Source organism: Aegilops tauschii, chromosome 2, assembly GCF_002575655.3.
Source record: "Aegilops tauschii subsp. strangulata cultivar AL8/78 chromosome 2, Aet v6.0, whole genome shotgun sequence".
Lineage (NCBI taxonomy): Eukaryota > Viridiplantae > Streptophyta > Magnoliopsida > Poales > Poaceae > Aegilops > Aegilops tauschii.
The window spans coordinates 505,138,571-505,144,883 of record NC_053036.3 but is presented as its reverse complement, the minus strand read 5'-3'; positions in this window follow the sequence as shown (position 1 = coordinate 505,144,883).

Sequence of the window (6,313 nt, the reverse complement as noted above, 5' to 3'; positions counted from 1 at the left end):
GTAACTTACCGATGGACAATGGGAATTACGTATGTTGTCATAACGGTTCGACCGATAAAGATCTTCGTAGAATATGTAGGAGCCAATATGGGCATCCAGGTTCCTCTATTGGTTTTTGATCGGAGAGGTGTCTTGGTCATGTCTACATAGTTCTCGAATCCATAGGGTCCACACGCTTAATGTTCGTTGACGATATAGTATTATATGAGTTATGTGATTTGGTGACCGAATGTTGTTCGGAGTCCCGGATGAGATCACGGACTTGACGGGGAGTCTCGAAATGGTTGAGAGGTAAGGATTGATATATAGGATGATGGTATTTGGACACCGAAAGTGTTTTGGGGGGTACCGGGTACTTATCGGGTCACCGGAATGGGTTCCGAGCACCCCCGACAAAAGATATGGGCCTTATGGGCCAAGAGAGGGAACGCAGCAGCCACAAGGGGCTGGTGCACCCCCCATGGCAGGCCGGCCTAGGAGGAAAAGGAAAGAGGGGAAGGAAAAGGAAAGTGTGGAGTAGGACTCCCCCTTCCTTCCGTGTCCCCGCCTCTTTCCTTCCCCCTCGGTTATATATGGCAGGGGGCGCGGCTTGGGAGGGACTCCAAGTAGGATTCCTCCTACTTGGGCGCCTCCTATGGATGCTCCTCCTTCCCTCCCACCTATATATATGTGGGAGGGGCGCACCTAGCACACACCAGACAATTGCCTAGCCGTGTGCGGCGCCCCCTCCACTGTTTACACCCCCAGACATATTTTCGTAGTGCTTAGGCGAAGCCCTGCGTAGATAAGTTCACCATCACCGTCACCACGCCATCGTGCTGCCAGAACTCATCTACTACCTTGCCTTCTTGCTAGATAAAGAAGGCCGAGGACGTCACCGAGCTGAACGTGTGCAGAACACGGAGGTGTCGTGCATTTGGTACTAGATCGGTTGGAGTGCGAAGAAAGTTCAACTACGTCAACCGCGTTGTAAAACGCTTCCGTTTACGGTCTACGAGGGTACGTAGACACACTCTCCCCCTCCCGTTGCTATGCATCTCCTTGATAGATCTTGCATGTGCGTAGATTTTTTTTTGTTTTCCATGCAACGTTTCCCAACAGAAGGCCTCAACTAAACCCTTATTGCTGCACTGGATCAATGCTTTGCCATGATCCCTGGTTGTTGTCATGTAATTGTTGTTGTAAATAGGTGGGCTCTCTAACCCCAATTTTAGATAGTTTAACTTACTTTACTTTAGCTTTATTGTAAGACTTTGTGTTCTGTGGTTTAATAAATGGCTCTGGGGCTTTTGCCTCATAGTGTTCAGTCAAAAAAATCTAACAAATTATGGCATCATTATGGCTTTCTCAAATAGGTGTGTCCAGCAAGGATGATTGCGACAAACTAAAAAGAAAAACAATCAAAGACTCATATAATACAAGACGCTCCAAGCAAAACTCATGATATGTGATGAATAAAAATATAGCTCCAAGTAAAATTACCAATGGCCGTTTGAAGAAAGAGAGGATGCCTTTCGGGGCATCCCCAAGCTTAGTTGACTGGTTCTCATTGAATATTACCTTGGGGTGCCATGGGGCATCCCCAAGCTTAGGCTCTTTACACTCCTTATTCCTTCATCCATCGTGATCTGACCCAAAACGGAAAACTTCAATCACACAAAACTGAACAAAACTTTCGTGAGATCCGTTAGTACAAGAAAACCAATCTTACTTTAGGTACTATTGCAAACCAATTCATATTTCGTTATTGCATTATACCTACTATATTCTAACTTTACCATGGCTTATACCATTCAATACAATCCAAAGATTCATCAAAATAAGCACACAATGCAACGGAAACATAATTTGTCAAAAACAGAATAGTCTATAAAGACACGAATTTTACTCATACTTCTGTAACTCAAAAAATTCTGACAATTTAGACAATGTAGGAAATTTGTATATCAATCTTGTGTAAAAAAATGCAGTTTTTGTCGCCTCTGTGAATTTTAACAATTCTGCTACTAGACGCAAAAGTTTCTGGTTTCCAACAAGATCAAATCAACTATCACCCAACATGATCCTAGAGGATTTAGTTGGCACAAACACTAATTAAAACATACAAAACACAATCATAACAGTAGCATAATTGTGCAAACACTCAAGAACAGAAAGAAAAAGACTAAAATAAATTTTATTCATTGGGTTGCCTCCCAACAAGCGGTATCGTTTTATGCCCCTAGCTAGGCATAATGCATAGATTCAAGTATTGTCATCTTTATTCTTTATTTCTACAGAGGTGTTCTTGGTAGAGGGTTTCTCAAATATAACTTGAGTAACATTATCCATAAAAATGATAGCATTATCAAGTTGCCCATCTACATACCCCCTTTGATTCCCTGCTACAATCCAAGAATACTATTGATGTTGGATCATATCCAAAACAGGAATTTTGTTTTTAAGATTCTCATCAAAGATTTGATTATTACCAAGCAAATTTCTCAAAACATAATCACTATTATAAAGGATCTCATCTATAACCGGTTTTTCATGGTTCATACCATAAAATTCAAAGATCTCCCTAGATTCCCGTACTATATGCTCAAATTCATTCTTCAAGAAAAGGGTGGCTATCTTTTTAGCTGTAGGATCTTTTATAACTGGTAATTCATAGAACAATCTTTGCAAAGTAGGATGCGTATGGATAAATCTATTCTCAAATTTCAGAACTAGAGCTGAAATAGCTTCCGTATAAGTTTTAGTTCTTTTAAGTATAGGAGAATCATCCGAAGTCAGAGTTCCAACACAATTAAAGAATTCTTGGATGGTTTCTTTCCCCATAACGTTCCATTGTCCCAAGACAAAAGTTTTAGAATCCAGATTACTAGAACGTCCAATTTTAGGAGTTCTGCCATCCTCTATTTCTGCCATACCTAAGTCACTCATGATGACAGATTCGAAAGGGCAAGCAAGCAAACTAGACAGATCTGACGAGAAAAAGCAAATGAAAAAGAAGGCAAATAAAAGGGCAAATATTTATGTGGTTTTCGCAAAAACGTTTTAGAAGTGGGGGAGATGAAAACGAGAGGAAAATGACAAATAATGTAAATTGCAAGGAGATGAGATTTGTGATTAGGAACCTGATAGGTGTTGATGATGTCTCCCCGGCAACAGCGCCAGAAATTCCTTTTGATTGCTTATATCCGCGTCGGTATTTCCCCAAAGAGGAAGGGATGATGCAATACATCAACGGCAAGTATTTCTCTCAGTTATGAAACCAAGGTTATAAATCCAGTAGGAGAACCAAGCAACACTATGTAAACGGAACCTGCACACAAAGAACAAATTCTTGCAACCCAACGCGTAAGAGGGGCTGTCAATCCCTCCTTGGTAAAAAGATAGACTTAATAGTATAAGTTTGGATGAATAGATGTGATGAAAACACAAAATAAAATAAATAAAGAAAAAGTGTAGCAAGTTATTTTGGGGTTTTTGGAATAACAGATCTGAAAACAATATTATAGAAAATAGTCCCGGGGGCCGTAGATTTCACTAGTGGCTTCTCTCGAGAAAATAGCATACGGTGGGTAAACAAATTACTTTTGGGCAATTGATAGAAGAGCAAATAATTATGACGATATCCAAGGCAATGATCAAATACATAGGCATCACATCCAAGATTAGTAGACCGACTCCGGCCTTCATATACTACTATTACTCCACACATTGACCTCTATCCAGCATGCATCTAGTGTATTAAATTCATGGAGAAACGGAGTAATGCAATAAGAACGATGACATGATGTAGACAAGATCTATTCATGTAGGAATAGACCCCAACTTTTTATCCATAATAGCAACGATACATGTGTGCCTCGCTACCCCTTCTGTCACTGGTTGAGGACACTGCAAGATCGAACCCATCACAAAGCACCTCTTCCCATTGCAAGAAAAATCAATCTAGTTGACCAAACCAAACCAAAGTTTCGGAGAAGAAACATGAGGCTATAAATAATCATGCATATAAGATATCAAAGAAGACTCAAATAATATTCATGGATATAGATCTGATCATAAACTCGGAATTCATCGGATCCCAACAAACACACCGCAAAAAGTCATTACATCAAATAGATCTCCAAGAAAATCGAGGAGAACTTTGTATTGAGAATCAAAAAGAGAGAGGAAGCCATCTAGCTACTGCCTATGGACCCGTAGGTCTGTGGTGAACTACTCATGCATCATCGGAGGGGCACCAATGAGGATGATGAACCCCTCCATGATCGTGTTCCCCTCCGGCAAGGTGCCGGAATAGGGCTCTAGATTGGATCTCATGGTTCCGGAACTTGCGGCGGCTGGAATTGTTTTTCGTCGACTCCCCTAGGGTTTTTGGAATATCTGAGTACTTATAGAGCTGAGTGATGGTGGAGAATGTCTCTGTGGGCCCCACCACCCATCAGCCTGGTGGGTGGTGGGCCCCATTGGCCTCCCCCAGGTGTTTCCTTGACTCCCAAGTTGTCTTCTAGTCAAAAACAAATCTCCAAAAAGTTTCGTGGCATTTGGACTTCGTTTGGTACTGATATTCTTTGAAGTAAAAAACAAGCAAAAAAGAACAACTGGCACTGGGCACTATGTCAATAGGTTAGTCCCAAAAAATGATATAAAGTTGCTATAAAATGATTTTAAAACATCCAAGAATGATAATATAACAGCATAGAACAATAAAAAATTATAGATATATTGGAGACGTATAAACATGCACCCAGTGAAAAAAACATGACAATACATCCCTGATAGAAATTAACCATGATCCATGAAATAAATTTGCAATGGTTAATTAATGAAATTTGGCATTATTTGTAAACTAAATATGCCATAGTTGTCTTCTAAAAAGTACATCTTAAGTTTTGCGAATGATGGAAGGAAAACAACACATCTTAAAGTTTGCCCTGTCAAACTCGATCTTGATTTACCATAGCAAGACATCTTAAAGAGTTGCCTTGGCCAAAATCATATTGTAGATAATTTAAGTAATGGATAGCCACCGAGTGAAAAACATTGACAACACATCCCTTATAGAAATTAACCATGCTCAATGAAATAAATTTGCCATGGTTAATTAATGAAATTTTCCATGGTTTTGTAAACTATACGTATCATGGATAGAGGGTAAAGTTACCGTGGGACTGTAGAGTTAATTTTCCATGGAGTACAAATTAAAATTACCATGGTCTATGAAATGTAAATGGCCATGTCTATAAGGTATTTTCCTCGGAATATGTAAAAAATGCCATGTCTAAACACTTAAGTTGCCACTATGTTATTTCCTGGAGGTGCCCCACCTACTAATTCAAGCTACCTAATTGTTTAGCACAAAAAAGGAGTTGCCCCACCAAGTTAGAAACCCAGATCGATAGAATAGTATCATCGCAAGTATTAAACTGTGAGGGAACTAGTATAAGAATTTCCACATAAAATCGAACACATTGAAACAGACAGGAAGGGAGTGAATAATATGATGATAGTGGCCAAATTAGTATAGCTGCAAAAATGCATTATTCAGTTCACAATTATTGGCAAAAATGCATTAGTCGTAAAATGTTGCTTGTGTGTTGACCAAAATAAACATGACATTTTTGCCATGGCAAACTTTAAAAATTGGTTCTATGAGCAATTCTCTAAACATGCCACAGGATCAAATACAGAAAATTGCCAAGCTAAGTACAAAGCAACACACATGGTACATACAAAAGATTTTCCATCACCTCATTCAAGTAAAAAAATAGAGGATAGGGAGGTCGCGGTCGTGGCTGCCACTGCCTAGCTCCTGAAACCCCGGCCATGGATTCGATGCGCAAGATGCCTCTGGGCATCGATCCGAAAGGGAAGGAAGGAGAGTAAGACACAACTCACCTTGGGGATGGCGATGGCGAGCTCGGAGGGGACCCGGGTAGCAGGATGACGACGGGAGCGAGGTGGATGAATTGCGAGTATAAGCGGACCACAACAAGCATAGAATGCCAGCGACTTTGTAGGACGACGAAGCAGAGGAACACTACGTAGCTATCACGCCATCCCCAATCATGCGGTTGTAGGGTGTGTCGCTCCTGTGGCTGCATCAACGCTTCATCATGGGCTCTGCCAGTGAACTTATCCAACATGGCCACCTCCTCGAGCTGCGCTGCATCAGCGTCGCCCCAGCTGTTGTGGGAGAGGAGCTCACAGGTGATACATCTCCAACGTATCTATAATTTTTGATTGTTCCATGCTATTATATTATCTATCTTGGATGTTTTATATGCATTTATATGCTATTTTATACAATTTTTGG